This window comes from Macrobrachium rosenbergii, chromosome 5, assembly GCF_040412425.1.
Source record: "Macrobrachium rosenbergii isolate ZJJX-2024 chromosome 5, ASM4041242v1, whole genome shotgun sequence".
Classification (NCBI taxonomy): Eukaryota; Metazoa; Arthropoda; class Malacostraca; order Decapoda; family Palaemonidae; genus Macrobrachium; species Macrobrachium rosenbergii.
Window position 1 is genome coordinate 43,920,315 of NC_089745.1, and position 17,274 is coordinate 43,937,588.

Sequence of the window (17,274 nt, forward strand, 5' to 3'; positions counted from 1 at the left end):
CACTCCACTTATGCTGCCGTCTTTTTCTTACAAGGGATCTGCAAGTTATTTTGTATTTACGTAAGCCCACATGCTCTCAGTTTGAACTTGGACTTACTTCAATTTTTAATCTCTCTCTCTCTCTCTCTCTCTCTCTCTCTCTCTCTCTCTCTCTCTCTCTCTCTCTCTCTCTATATATATATATATATATATATATATGATATATATACATACATATATATATATATATATATATATATATATATATATAATATATATATATATATATATTTATGTATATATGAATATTTATACATACTGTATATGTGTATTGGCTTTCATTCAACGTTAGTTAATACCTAGCTTACTTTTACCAGCAACGACTTAACACTGGTGATAGGGTTGTTTGTGTGTTGCATACCATACAAAATAAAGAGAGGTAGTACGCTTTTAAAAGTCACCTCCCAACATACAGTAGTTTGTGTCCACAAGTATATATGTTTGTGTGTCGTTTGATAACAGAAAATAGCGTTTTTACTGTCCTTTGGTTGATATAAACTGTTGCAGTTAAATAGCATACAGTTAAACAGCAAACAGATATTTAGGCATACGGATACAGAGAGGAGTTTTAAAGATCTTACTACCGCCTCCCCACCCCCACCCCCAACACCCACAGACACGCGTAAAGGGAAGCTCCTCCCACGTAATCGTAAAACCATATGTGCGTCATATATGGCCATGGGGATGTTTCGAGTATACAGTATATATATCTTTTTCATGGGTGTACGTAGCTTTAGCCTAATATAGGCCTTTTGGCTCGGCGTGCTACGTTTTCCATGTGTAGCAGATGTTTGTCAGCTGTGCGGGTGACGGGGTAGGCGGCAGTTGGGGCCAAAGAGTGTTCAGTAATGTAAGGGTATAGTGAAGGGACTTTATCATTTTTTTCAAGGGTTAAATGGTGGCAAAGGGGTGGTGGAAAAAGGTTTTGGTGAATGGAGTGAGAGAGTGAAAGTTTTGAAAAGAAATTTAATAGAAAGGAAAGGGATGTTTTCGAGTTCGCTCTAGGTAGGTGGGAAACGATTATGGAGAAAGGAATATTTTTGTAATAGAATTTTATTTCCCTTTTGGGAGATGTATAGTCACCAGATGCACCCGACGTGATACATGATCTCATCAAGCTGTGGGCTCTCTCTCTCTCTCTCTCTCTCTCTCTCTCTCTCTCTCTCTCTCTCTCTCTCTCTCTCTCTCTCTCAAGATTTGAATCCTACAAAAGTGAATATTTTTGTTGATAATAATGAAGGCACTTTTCTGAGAATAGATAAAAGTTTTTAATGAAAAAGAGAAATGTGTTCGAACAAGCAGACAGGAGAGTGACTGGTTTAGTGCAAAAAGTGAGTCTGAGACAAGGGTGTTATGTCTACATAACTGTATCATACTGTCACGGATGAAGTGATGCGCCAAATAAGAGAATGATCAAGAGGCATAAAAAAGGGGGTTGTGAATGAAGTGGCGAGTGGATGATGTTTGCAGACGATACAGTATTTGTTGGTTACTGAAGAGAAACTGCACTTGGAAGTCGAAAGTGAAAGTGAGTAAGAGTAAGGTTATGAAGATGGAGAAATAAAGGTTGTTACTGATGGAGGATGAGTGGAAGTAGATGATTAGTCTACATTTTTTTTTTTTTGCGGGGGGGGAGAGGGTAGTAAGGATAAACGTGACTATAGTAATTAATCTTGAATAATATGTACGCTTTTTCCTTAACGAAAGTCATCATATATTGTAAACGCTGGAATGTTATGCTTGTTTTCAATTTTGTTTATGAGCATTTTGGCTATTTGCTGCTATTGCTGAAAATTGTGGATATAAACAGGTTGAATTCACTTAACGCTGAATGACTCCAAAGGTCCCAGCACTTGGTCTTTCGCTTAAATTTTATATTCCATTCCATTCCGTAGCACATATTAGAGTAGCAACTCTGTAGTAACATTTGAAACCCAAATAACCTTTTCTGTCAATGTAATCGGATTGCTCTCTCTCTCTCTCTCTCTCTCTCTCTCTCTCTCTCTCTCTCTCTCTCTCTCTCTCTCTCTCTCCTTTACTTCCAGACAGTGAGAAATCCTTCGAGCCAAAAGGGAGTGGTGCCATTGGCATCTGATAAGTGTTCAAATGATACAATTAAAAAGGGATTTATATGTAGATAATGTTACGACAGAGTGAGAGATGGCAATCACTTTTTTTCCTATTTTATGAGAAAGTTTATGGTTCTCTTCCTCTCTCAGGTCTTGTCCTTTATCCGTCCTCCTTTATGGCTGTTTTTATCATCATCTATCCTCACGTCATCCCAAACAACGTGATGATGTTTGTTTTAAACAGAGATCCTCAATAAATTTAGAATGATTAGTGTTGTCGTTGTCTTCACTTATTATGTTGTTTGTGTTTTGACGGGGATGGGGCGGGTAAGTATATGAAGTATTCGAATCTTCCAAATTTTCTTTTTTTTCTTAAGACAGTGGTTCTCAACTCTTCACCTCGTGGACCACCAGCCCAATTAAAAAAAACCATCGTGGACCATTCCTTTTTTTTTTTTTGAGTGACGGTAAATAAAGCACAGACAATAAACATTTTGAATTGAAATATATTTCTTACGCGAGAATTACAACCTGAAGATTGTTACTAGATTTCTTCATAGGAATAATACAGTATAATGAATGGGCAATTATTTACTGGCTCAAATTGTTCTTACTGCATTTTCAGTAAGCTCAAAAATATATTTACCAGTTTCCAGTTTGTTACCAAATATAGTGAGGGTCCTCTGGACCGGCCAAAATGTCACCATGGACCACCAGTGGTCCCTGAACCACCATCTTAGAACCAGTGCCCTAAGAGAAGTTGGTGGTCACAGCTAAAATGATATCAGTCTTGAAGGTACACGAAACACACAATGGAGATGAAGACATGAGTCTAGTGTTGATTGTAATCCTACGAATCCTTGATGGCTTGCAGTCACGATTGGACCGTCAATCGTGCTGTCCACCCATTCTAACTTAGTGCAACTGTGGGGGTTTTCTTATTGTTCTACCTTGTACTTTATTACCTTCATTTTTTATCTTTTTTTCTTACTGTCCAACCACTCCAACTCCCTCTTTTCACTGTCTTAAGCGCTGAATGGCCGAAAGTGCCCTAGTGCTTGGCTTGATAGCCTTAATTTCATAAAACACTAATTTTAGGCACAAAGGATCTACTAGCTAGTCCAGATCAGATAAGCAATGAATTTAATATTGAAAGTTATGCAATTTTAGCTTTTTAATCACTGATCAGCAACTGACGAACAGTAGAATTTTCTGTGTCTTAAGAGAAACTTGTTTAGCACCAAATTTTTGACAGATGAATCTGACTAGTAGCCGATGAATGGCTGCCCACCCCTCCCCCCCAACAACCCCCGCTCCCTTCATGGTGAAGGCTGTTATACTTAGATCTCTGGTACTGTGGTAGTATAAACAGATACATATTCACCTTGTGTGTATATGAGGAAGTAATGCCGACAGTACACCTCACGCCGTGCACTGTAGACATTACTTAAGGTTCTTTGCAGGATCCCTTCGTCCCGTAGCTGCAACCCCTTTCATTCCTCTTACTGTACCTCCGTTCATATTCTCTTCCTTCTATCTTACTTCCCACGCTCTCCTAACAATTTCTTCAAAGTGCAACTGCGAGGTTTTCCCCCCGTTACGCCTTTAAAATTTATTTACTCTCAATTTCCCTTTCATCGCTGAATGACCTCATAGGTCCCAGGGATTGACCATTGGGCTAAATTCTATACTCTATTCTGTTCTATACCGACACTTACTCTCCCTGTGTGTAAGTAGAGGTGAATGAGCGATGCTAGACTTTGATGAGAGACATTATATCGAGCTCCTGCAAACTTGATTTAACTTTTAATATCGTTTTCTTCTACATCTTCGTACCTATTACCTTTTCCAAATATACACTTCGGCATTAAAACCAGTTTATGTCTGTGAGAAAGAAATGAGGATGTTAAAATAATGTTGTGCAATTGTGTTCCTTGGAGCAATCATATCCACAGGCGTTGTTCATTAAAAGACTGGCGTAAGATCTTATCTTCGAATTTGTTTCAAAGATTTTTATGTTGATAAATGTGCCTTTCTATTTTGTAATCTGTATTGATTAATCTTTGTCGTTTATTTTACACTGATGTGTGTTATAGATGTCTGATTTACCTTATTACTTTTTGAATTAAGGTAGTCATCTGTTCCGGATTTTTACTGTTAATTTTTACAGAGAAATAGAAGTTATTTGACCAATTCCTTTTGAATTGGTGATTTTATCTGTTAACAGGAACGAAAATACACGCGTGGTACTTAGTTTTCTAGAAATGCACGTTGCTACGTCTGTCAAAAAAAAAAATTTTTACATATATATATATATATATATATATATATATATATATATATATATATATATATATATATATATATATATATATATATATATATATATATATATATATATATATATATATATATATAATATATGATTTCACTAATGAAATGGAATATGGCCAAGCGCTAGGACCTGTGAGATTCACTCAACGACGAAAGGGAAATTAAGAATAGGGAGGTTTGAAAGGTGTAACAGGAGGGAAACTTCGCAGTTGCACTGTGGAACAATTGTTAGGAGAGGATGATAAGTAAGATGGAAGAACGGAGGTGCAGTAAAAGGAATGAAAGGGGTTGCAGCTAAGTGCCGAAGGAAGCTGCAAAGAACGTTAAGGAATGCCTACAGTGCACCGCGTGAGGTGCACTGACGGCAGTACCCTCACGGGGACTAATGCAGTTATTCCCGCTCTAGTTTTTAGTGTACTTAATAAGAATTTGATTTAACATTTTCTACAGTAAAAGACAAAAGAAAAAACGTTTACCAGTTGTTTTTTTTTTTACACACCTGTTTCATCTCTCATTTATTCCGCACGTCTAGACAATCCAGTCGTAAATCAGACGAAATCAAACCTCAGCGGGCACTTTTCGCGTTGTACAGTTACCTTGGCTAATTTTCTTCTCGCTCTGTCATTTTGTTTGATTTCTCTCACGTTTATTTCAAGTAAATAACTGTCAAAGGCCCTAAGATTTTGTCGACCCTTTGTATCTTGATTATTTTTGCGATAGTTTGCATCAGACTTTCTTTGGGCTTTGCCTTATCGCAAAAATTGATTTTCCTTTTTTTGTAATATAGAGTATAGTGAACCACCTGTCATATATTCCTCTTCCTTATTCAGTGTTTATGATATTTTTTTAATATAATAATGAGTTTATTTATACATGAATGGGTTTAAGTAGCCTATGTAGTCACATTTCGTCCCTGTTTTGAAGAACTGACGTATCCCATTTTTTTTTTTTTTTAGTATTTGAATTTCCCAGCCAAAGCAACTCAGCTTTTGATACTATATAACATATCAAAACTTCAGCTGTCTGTGTTGACACGTTTTCAACCCAAATTTCCTTCAAAGTTAAGCTAAGTAGAAGCTCTGAATAATATAAAAATCTTTGAATCCCATTTTCTCAGAATGGGATAAACAAGTAAAATATGCGCCGAAGAAACTTCGGCGCCATCGAGTTCTTTGTAAGGCGTATAAACAAGGCCACCGAAAACACCGTAGATCTATCTTTCGGTGATCTTGGTATAATGCTGTATGAGCAGCGGCCCATGAAACTTTCAACCACGACTCGGTTGTGGCCTGCCCTATAGTGTTGCCAGACGCACTGTCATGGCTGACTTTAATCTTAAATAAAATAAAAACTACTGAGGCTACTGGGCTGCAATTTGGTATGTTTGATGATTGGAGGGTGGATGATCAACATACCAATTTGCAGCCCTTTAGCCTCAATAGTTTTTAAGCTCTGAGGGCGGAGAGAAAAAGTGCGTACTGACAGACAAAGCCGGCACAGTAGTTTTCCTTTACAGAAAACTAAAGATGGTTTACGCCAGTTCGTCAAACTAGGGACGATGTGTGCCCTCTCCAATAAAAATGTAATATATTTTAAACTCTTCTTGCATCGTTGCTCATTGATGATTAAACAACCAATAAATACTACAAAGCTTTCCCTGAATCCACCAGCGATCAAGAGAAGGCGTTTGTTGTGGCGACTCTGAACCAACGATTATTATTAACGTGACACTGACTTGACGGAATAATTGGTTAAAGCGTTGAAGACTGAATTTGCGGTGTATTTAAGACCAGAAGGACCCGTTTATTTTATTTTATCATTATTTATTTTTGGGGGTGTTCTTGTCTGGGAAGTGATTCGTTGCCTTCCAACCTTTCGTAAAATATCGTATCTCAGGTTCTTGAATGTTGCATGTGGACAGAATTAACGATAAAAAAAGGTTGATTTAGAAGATAAATCCCTATTCACGTGTAACAAGCTAACAGGGGCCACTGACTTGAATATGGTGTTCATTTGAAAGAATTTACAGAAGATATGTTTGAAAGCAGTTTGTAGAGAAAGGCGGACTGACAGTTCTGTTGGGTAAGGCATTTCCCTAAAATTTAATTAGCAAATACTCATATATATTTAGGCAATTTAATGAGAAAGAGATGTAAAAATGGCACTGACTTCTGAACTGGAAAAAAATGTTTTTTTCCCGTATCGGGTTCGGTTAAGCTTGTGCTTGTAACTCGGGAGACAGTAGTTCAAATCCTGCTTGAGAGCTGAGATTCAGTTCTTTTATTTAATTGTTGTTTACTTCATTCATGTATATATATACATAGATATGTGTGTGTGTGTTTGTGTGTATGTATGTACACACATATATACATACACTTATCTCGTTGACTCATGACTAATGCTCACAGAAGGTTCGTATATAACTGCAAGTTTTCCGATTAGCAACAAATTATAGTTATATAAATCATGGCCCAACTTCGGCAGTTCAGCTTTTCCATACTTTCTGTAGTCTACGAAAACGATTCAGGTTTTCTCAAAGAACCGGAAGTGGGTTTTCTCAATTCTTTGCCTCCGTGATGCTTTTAATTTTATTTTTGTTATTGCCGTAGAGAGATAAGATTTCGAAATTGAATTGACGGTAGCATCAATTCTAGTTATAGTAATATAATGTCTTACAAAGTGTAATTGATTTTCTCGTTTATATTCATCCTCTCCGAATTTTCTACGGTCTTGGGTAAGATTTGGCTCCCCTGTTAAAAATATGCTTAATTTTTGTTGAGTAACATAGATTTTAACTTTCATCTTTATTAAACGGAACTTGAAGTCTAAATGAACTTGTTCTGCTCTATTACCCTGAGACAGTTTCGAGAAAATTAATTAAAATCATCACAATTCTATGTTCGCACTATTCTGTGGTCTACTAAATGAAAATAAAACCTCCGCAACGGTATACATGATCATTTGTACAGGCCATTATTAAAGGCCAATATTAAATAATTGAATGAGCGCGAAGAAACCCCTTGCGCTGAAGACGATGCCCCAACTTCCGGAGAAAATGCTTGAACAAAGAACACCCACAGCAATGCATGATGACAACAATTCCTCCACAACCTGTTTGTGTGTTTCTGAGCAAGTGTTGGACATCCGGTCTTGCAACCGAAAGCCACCTGCAGCATCAGTTTGCTGGTCTTTCTTTCTCGTCGTCGTCGTCGTCGTCCTCCTCCTCCTCCTCTCACGGGAGAGGAAACAAAGCGAAAAGGGAGGAGTAGAAGTTAATGACCCAGTCTTTGTCTTGCTCGTATCCGACAAAGCTATGTAGAGCGATGACCCATTCTCGGTGGGCGACTGACTGACTTGACTCAGACTCTCTTTGACCGTAAGGCAAAACGCAGCTTATTGGAATGCCCGCAAGTGGTGCTGTTCTTCCTCGACAGTCTTTGCCCGCTAACTTTTGTTGGCGGGAAACCAGATTGCCGATGGTTTACGCGGGAACTCGATGAACTTTCAAGATTGTTTACGTGGCTGACGGGGCCCTCATTTAAGGGTTATTCAACCATTTTTTTTTTTTTTTTTTTTGTGCAGAGCTGTTAGCAAAACTAGTTTGATTCTGAATACTTAGTCAAAATTGCAGCGCTGTGGGTTTTTAATGCTTCTTTCAGCTGATGGGATTTACAACGGTTTAAATTGATGAATGCAAAACCTCCTAGATTTACATTCCAGACCCACACTTTAATTATTAATGGACACACTGCCTTCAAGGTTTTCTCACAAAGATGCATAAGCTGGCATGGATGCTTACGTAAATTTTTACAAGAAGGTTTTATCTACCGCCGTTAAACCAAAGCTGGATTGGAAACGAACGTGTATTTTCTTCCTCAAATCTGATCTTTCGTTTAAGGTAGGTGGTAATTGAGTAAATACAGAGGTTTCATACACAAGGAGACGAAACTGATACCTTAATTGTGAGTGTAGTGGAGTTTCGTGGTGTACCCTTGACTGACATCATGATCTGCCACACAGAAGTTATATAATGAACAACCGTTTAATATCATTGTAAAAGGTTTTCCTTTAATCAATTTAAACGTAATTTTATTGTAATATTTATCGGTTCTTAAAACGCCAGTTCCAATCATGACATATTTTAAAAAGAAATACAAATATCTTCAATGATTTGTGAAGCAAATGAGAAATAGTACACTGCATTTTCTGCGTAGTCATTTACGTAAGGACGGTATCAACTCATGATTTGATATCTGCATTTCAGCAAGTACATCGAAATTCGAAGAATAGTCTCAGCCAGATTTTATCAAATTATAAAACATCCGCTCTAGGGACTGTTTTCTTTTTGATACGTTGTCGTTGTTTTATTCATCTAATTAAAGGACTCAACGTATAAGTTTACAGGATGTTGTAGATAGTCTTATGCGAACTTCTGGGAAAAGACGAGTCAGTGGGTTGGTCTTTCTCAAGAGCCGTTCTCAAGTGGTCGGGAAAATATCACGTTGAGACCACTTTCTTTTTTGTAACGTAACAATTAGAACGTTAAGCAATATCCTAAAATTGAACATGATATGCTTAACAAAGGCCTTTCCAAGTTTGTTCGTAGAATGAGTTGAATGTTAAGATATTGTGTTATCATTATGTGAAACGGACGCAAATATTGCCAGCGTACAGAATGAATTGTGCGATGAGTTTGGTGTTCGGTCGAAAAAAAATTTTCGTATCGTATGTAATTTTATTTTGCAAACTTTTCATCGCAGAAGTTTTCTCTTTTTTTCTTAACTATGCAGACGCCAGTGTCTGGAGTCTCTGTTATCAGTCTATAAACCGTTATCAAATAAGCAGGACCCACTAAGGTTGTTTGTCTAGACCTCATTCATTTTTTATTTGTTTTATTTTCTTTCTTTTTTCTAGATTTTGATGCAATGGCAAGCACAGGTGATAGAAATGCTTGCGATAAAATGTATTGTAGACATCTGAGGTGCGAAGATTCCCCTCTGAAAGAAGAACTCTAAAATTATGTAAGAAAGGCGACAAATAATATCATGGAAAGTGCTGACATCTCGCTACTGGATGTGGCTGGAAAGTCTTACATGATATGAATACTCAGATGCGACTGGCAACCTAATGCAAAATGACACCACAACTACCTGATTGTTTCCAGTTGGTATGCTGGTCGTCAAGAACCATGCGTCTAGATTCGAAGCATTTATGTAGGGACTTCAAGAACAGCCTAGGGGAACAATGGAAGACTTATTGCAACAATTATTGCAAAAATTGCGATAATTGTTGTCCTCGGAGCTTACGCAACGTTTAGAAGAGGGTTGTTCATTAGAAAGCTTCCCTTAAACTGGGAAAACAATAAATGGAGAACTAGACCGATAAACGACTGGGTCTAAGAGAAAATACCCGAAATATAATTTTAGAGATTATGAAAGAAGGCCTCACTCTTAATTTTTGGTTATGTGATTTTTTGATTACCACTGAACATAAAGCAAAGCCAGCAAATTCAGTGGGAAGTGGTTTAGGATGTCAGACATCAGATGAACTTTAACAGAAGGCTCAAATGCAGTCGTGAAGGCCGTTTAAAAGTAATCCTTTTTTCCTAGAGTTATTCTAGTTTCCCATTACTAGGTACTTATGGAGCAATACTGGTCAGCCAAAGGTGTACTCGTAGTTTTATTTGATGACTGTAATCGTCAGAGTGGACATTAAATCCCAAAGGGATGACAATGAAATTCATAGCGTCATAGTCAATCCTTCTCTTTACCCGTGGGGAGTGGGAGTGGTACCATCAATGCACCTCACGGCTGCACCGTAGGCTTTACTGAAGGTGGTTTGCAGCGTCCCTGCGGCCCTTAGTTAAATCAATTTTTAGCATTTTACTTCAACCCCTTTCCCGCTTTCTTTCGACCATCCACTCCAACTCCCTCTTTCCCCTGTCTTAAGCTCGGAATGGCTGAAAGTACTCCAGTACTTGATTTTATTGCTTAATCTTTATAAGTCTGTCTTACCAGTCCTGTTGTACAAAGTGAAAGAAGCCGCGAGACCCGGAAACAGCCTGCGTCAGTAAGTTAGGTGTGAAGGGCCTGCAGGGAGTAATAAAATAAATGCCTCTGCATTTAGTATTTAAGGGCCGATTACTGTAATTATTATTATTATTGAATTGGAGCTGAAGTGCATATTGCAGGCTCTCTCTCTCTCTCTCTCTCTCTCTCTCTCTCTCTCTCTCTCTCTCTCTCTCTCTCTCTCTCTCGTATGTGTAAAGGAGCGATGTTTTGCATAAAAGTATTGAAGTGTAGGAAACCTTCGAAAGTATCCATATTGCACGTAACTGTACAATAAGACGAAAAATTTTTCAGATGAGTATGCCGTTCATTTGATTGAAAAGTACATAAAATTAAAGCAATTTGGCAGTTGTCTGTCAATACAAAAGCACAATTATGCTAGAAATTACGGATAACTTATTATTATCACAGTTCTATTTTACTCTATGGAGTGTGGTCGAAGACAGTTACTTCTTTACTTCTTGTTTAATAGTAAGATCATGCTACCGAACGCCCTATTTAGACCGTATGCCACTTTCATAAAGTTGTCGTTTAATTCTGGAAAATTGACGTCACGTCCACATGTTTCAAGTGAATCTGCATGAACTGAATGTAAAATATAAATTTTATACGTGTAATTGTGAGACACGCGTATATAATAAATAGAAATAATGTACACCATCCTCGCATACAGAGCCGTATGTTTGTTGGCATTTAATAAACTTTTGAACCACAGAAATTTAATTTTTTGTGTTAATCGTATACGATAAATGAATTTATGCTTAAAAAACAAAACAGCCGAATAATTATTGCTTACTGAGTTTTATGAAAGTAATTTCAACTGAATTCCATGATAAAAATTAGGTTTTAAATCGGGTCTTCAAAATCTCTCTTCAGTTCATGTGTTACAGGCCAGAGGGATTGTCACCATTTTAATGCAAAATCCTTAAAACCGAACCACTTTAGGATAATTTTTTGGAGGGGCTAAACCTTATTTTTCAGCTTGCTAGGTCTAGGTTCAACTGATAAACTAAGTAACCCCCACGGGAGAGGTTTTCAACTTATATGGTCTAGGATCAAATGATAAACGAGGTACGACTCACGAAAGAGGTTAAGTAACACGTAATCTCTCCCAAATTTTGAGATAATAATATAATGGAATCGCTTACAGCTTGGCGACCAACTCAGTGACACGACTGTTGCAGGAGGCAATAAGCCAAATCAAAAGGAAGATTCATCATCCGCAAAAACCAGTTTCCATTTTCCCTCCCCTCCCCCCTAATAGCATTCTCCTCACCGCCCACACGCTACTGAACTAAGGCGGTTGGGGTCATAGAGGGGTCAAGAGGGCTTCTCTCGCGGGAGTAGGAGGAGGAGGCGGACCCGAGTGGGCGACTGAAGGGTTCGCCTCGCTCTCTCTCTCTCTCTCTCTCTCTCTCTCTCTCTCTCTCTCTCTCTCTCTCTGTGCGTATATGATGGGTGGGTTGTTTGTTGGGTTTGGATGGGGGCTTGGGGTGTACGGCGGCTGTTTGTGTTTTGGGGAGGGGTACCGTCATAGGCGGGCGGACGATTCTGCGACGACAACGGGTATATAAGAGCAGATAAAAAGTAGGCGGATCCCTTCCGGTCTTTTGGCTGCATTCTTAGCCTTCTTTTCTATTCTTCTTATTCTTCTTCTTCTTCACCTTTTACCGGAAGCCAGCCAAATGCGGGACTGGATTTGAGGAGAATTTTAGCCGTTTATCGAGGAAGACGCCGGATGGAAAGATGCTTTTTGGATGCCCCCGTTTAGGGTAAGCGAAGTCTTCTGATAAACGTTCGGTCCGTCTAATTTTTATTTTTTGTCTTCTGTAGTCTGTGGTGGCGGTGCTATATGCTCTCCAGTGTTGAATATAAATGCATTTTGATATGTATGTGGGTTTTGCAGATATTAAAAATTATTTGTACTTGCCTGTGGGTAATTGCTGTTAGAATTATTTATATTTTACTAATGATTTTACATTACGGTTTGTAATATTTTTGTTGACTGAGGTAGCCTTATACCAGCACGGGCAACTGTAAAGTAAGAATCTGAGAGCTACTCTTCATTTGTAACGATGGGCAAATATTAAATAAAATAAACTAAAGAATCTTATCACTTGGAAAGTAATAATTCCTTCCGTGCCCACATTCTAAGATATAAATTATTCAATAAATGAATAAATAATAAAATAGATAGATAATCGCTCAATAACGTTCAGTCCAGTATTGGAGGCGACTCTTTGTCTTTCTGTTAACACCTGGATCATCCTCATTCTGGGGAATTCAAGTTTTTGCTTCTGCAGACGGTGGCTCATGGGAAGCGCTTGGCGTCTAGGGATGCCTTCCCTCCCTCCCTCCCTTCCCTTTCTCCCTCCCTCCCTTCTTCCCTACCCTTTTCTCCCTCCCCCTCCTCCTCCTCCCCTCGCTCTCCGAGTCACCCCAACTTCAATCGCTGCTGTCATCGTGTGAGAAGGAAGTAGGTATATGCAGATTTTTTTTTTTGGAGGAACTATTGAGAGAGAGAGAGAGAGAGAGAGAGAGAGAGAGAGAGAGAGAGAGAGGTAGGTGGGTGGTGGTTTAATTGTTTTTTGCGCCTTACTGTTATGTCTGGTAGTATTAGGCAGATAGCTATTTTTGTCTGAACAGTTTTGCCATTGCAAACTCTCAAGATTGTTGATGTGATTAGGCAAAGTCAAAATTTGCTATTATAACATAAATCTTATGGAAACATCGTAGGTATCGCACTTTATCATCGAGACTTCTTTATAAGACCTGAGTGTTTAAAAATGACGTGCGATGTATTTTCGCCTTTGTGATGGTAACATATACATAAATCTGAACATTTTGTAGGCTGAAATATGAGACTACAGTCCCATATTACTTTCTGCTAACTAATCTCTTTTCTGTATTTCTTATTATCTTCCGTAATTTCCTTCAAATGAACACCATATTCTCAGGAAGCTTGAACCTCAAGTCAGTGGCCCCTGTGGTCTTGTTCCATATGAGTAGGGATTATCTCCCGAATATAATAATAATAATAATAATAATAATATAATAATAATAATAATAATGAAAGTCGTTGCAAGTTCTACACAGCCAGTTATCCTCCTCCTCTTTATTCTCAGTTTCCTAATTTTTTCTTGTGTTTTATCGAACCACATAAAACTCCATATTTCATGAAGGACCTTCGTTTGGTTGTCTTACAGCTGTTACATCCTTGAACCCTCCGCAGTCCAACCGTAGTAGGAAGGCGGAATCCCCGAAAGATATGAAAATGGGCAATGGGCAACAAGAGGGCAGGAAGTATTAAAAGATGTGGGCAATGACCTCTCTCTCTCTCTCTCTCTCTCTCTCTCTCTCTCTCTCTCTCTCTCTCTCTCTCAAAACCATCCCACCTTTTCAAGAACAAATACATTTATCAGTCTCCGCCCTCAGCCCGGCAGGAAGTTGTTACCTGTTATCGCATAGCATCTCGCGACACCTACAATCTTCTTTGTTTTTGCATTCGGTGCATTCGTCAGATATTCTCTCTCTCTCTCTCTCTCTCTCTCTCTCTCTCTCTCTCTCTCTCTCTCTCTCTCTCGTTTTCAGAATCTCGATGACAATGAATTTTTTTCTTGTGAATGAATTGTATTAAACCAAAAAAAAAAAAAATTATTCATATAGGTGCTTCCTCTCTCTCTCTCTCTCTCTCTCTCTCTCTCTCTCTCTCTCTCTCTCTCACATTTCCAGGATCTCTCTCTCTCTCTCTCTCTCTCATTTTCGGAATCTGGGTGAAGTAAAATAATTATCTTTTATGAACAAATTGTTTTCTACCAAAAAAAAAATTCAAATAATATGTGCTTCTCTCTCTCTCTCTCTCTCTCTCTCTCTCTCTCTCTCTCTCTCTCTCTCTCTCTTCACTCACATTTCCAGGATCTCCGTAATATTCTAACAAAAAATTATGTACGAGTATGCCCTACCCCGCCCTCTCTCTCTCTCTCTCTCTCTCTCTCTCTCTCTCTCTCTCTCTCTCTCTCTCTCTCTCTCTCTCATTTCCAGGATCTCCGTAATATTCTAACAAAAATTAAAGTATGCCCTACCCTCTCTCTCTCTCTCTCTCTCTCTCTCTCTCTCTCTCTCTCTCTCTCTCTCTCTCTCATTTTCGGAATTTGGATGAAGTCAAATAATTATCTTTTGCAGACAAATTATATTCTACCTAAAAAAAAATATTCAAATATGTGCTCTCTCTCTCTCTCTCTCTCTCTCTCTCTCTCTCTCTCTCTCTCTCTCTCTCTCTCTCTCTCTCTCAAGTATATCTTGTAGGTTTATCGGACATCATTTTGGGCTTTAAATAAATGAAATAGTGATGACCTTTTCTGCAGTCAGAGAAAATTAACCAAACCCTCAAGATTTTATTTAGATCCTTAATCTGGGTATTTAAATATGTATGTTTTTTGTTCTGTGGTTATCATAAGAAGTGTCGTAAACGAATCTGCAGTAATTTAACTCACCTCCTGCCAATTAACCTTAACCTTAACCTTAGAATTCCCCGTAGGGGATAGTGCCCGTCAATGCACCTCATGCGGTGGATTGTAGGCATCACTTAATAAGGCTCTGCAGCGTCTCTTCGGCCCCTGTCTGCAACCCCTTTCATTCCTTTTACTGTACCACCTTTCATAATCTCATTCTTCCATCTTACTTTCCACACTCTCCTAACAGTTGGATCACAGTGCAGCTGCGAGGTTTTCCTCCTTATACACCTTTCAAACCTTTTTGCTCTTTTAATTTCCCTTGCATAGCTGAACGACCTCAAAGGTCTCAGCGTCTGGCCTTTGGCCTAAAACCTATATTCCATTCTCTCTTCATCTTAGAATTAATTTGGATGAAACTTTTGGAATTTAATTACCTTGCTGAGCTACTAGCATTGCCGACTAAAATTGCATTTGCTTGAGCACTTTTTATTCTATAATTATTTAAAAAGTAAATGAAAGTCTTGGTAGTGGCGTCATTTTATAGTTAATCTTTAGAGAATACTCAAATCATAAGAGGGTGAGATGAATGGCATTTACTGGACAGAGAACGGAGCTGAAGAGTAAAATTGTATATAACATTTAATCATTACTACTTTACCTGATTCCTTTGTTCTATTTTTTATGAAGCCACGGACTGTTCTGTTGGGTCTTAGAATAGAACATTATTTACCCATGAATTTGTTGGCATTTACATTGTAAAAAAAAAAAAAAAAGGAAAACAAGCGTATTGATAGCCTTCTTCACTCCACCTCCGTTCAAGCAATATTGATTTTTCGTTCATCTGTTTAGTCTGTTGTGAACACAGTGTATGGAAGAGATTTTTTCAGGGCATGGAAGGGAAGAATGTACCCTTGGGGCAAGTATTTAGACGCCATAAATGGTCTTATGCATACCGGACGTGGGAAAGTTATGCAAGGTGCTGTTTTTTATTTGATGGAATTCCATTCTTTCGTTATCTGTTTGCAGACATATCAGATTAAGAATGTAATTAGCATACCCGGATAAGGCCTTTTTTATATACAAAAGGGATGTGTTTGAAGTGATGCTTCTTATCCTTCAGATTTTGTTTTAATTCATTTGTTAACAGAATTGCTGATGAAATATGCCTTCATTGTTTCTTTTTAATCTCAGTTCATCTTCAGAATGTTTTATCTCTGTATGGAATCCTATTTTCGTATTTATTCAAGTCCTTCGTTTAAAAACGCAAAAATAATTATGGTAAGGAAGACAGACTTCTACAGTTTGGACTTTCTTATTTCAGATGTCTTCTGTCATGGGATTATTTTTAATTTCATTTCATAAAACTTTTATGAAATGATTAATTCCTGCCTCTTGGTCTCATAAAAAAAAAAAAAGAGCAACAGTCAGGACTAATTTACTGGGGTCATTAAGTAGTTTCCCATCTGGGGACTAGGGAAAGCAGCGTGGAGGCTCTTCAGTTGAAAAATCTATTATTTTTATATTTATAGATAAAAGTACATCCAAATGGATCTCTAACCAGGGGTTAACCTGTCCTTCACAACCAAACGCTCTGGTTATCACCCAGCAAAGTGGTTACATGGGGGCGCTGAGGGAATGGTTATAGGAAAGGACTCAGTCTGAGTTTCTCCTGCAGTTCTCCTGCCCCACAGACTTTGGTTTACTCAAAAACTTTTGGGGGTGATAATGGTTTTAGTTAAATTATATTCATCAAATAAGTGCCTCTTGACGTGATCTTGGATCTGTCAAGAATAGACGAGATTTGAACATCTTGGGGGCGTCTCCTGAATTTCAGATGTGTCGGTTTTATTTCCTAGTTCCTCGTATTTATTCATCTTTCATCTTTTCCTATAACTCTCTCTCTCTCTCTCTCTCTCTCTCTCTCTCTCTCTCTCTCTCTCTCTCTCTCTGCAGGCTGATTTCCCATTGGGACCCTCTTGGAATCATAGTCTGTTGACTCTGTCCATAAGGGTTTTCAGCTGAAGATTTAAAGAAAGAAAGAAAGTTGGGATTTTGGAATTCTCATGTACACAAGTGACATTATTTATTTGTGTACACAAGTAACCTTGATTATTTTATTAGCATAGCTTGTTCGAAACTTTACCTTCGATGCGTTACAAGTATGTCCAGGTTAGACAGTCATTTTCTGGGGAATTTCTGAATTGCCTGTGATGTACACATTAGTTAGTGATATCAGTTACAATTTGCACATAGTCCCCGATACTGGGGTAAGTTACGATATGGTCAGATCTAATAATGATTTTTGTTTTA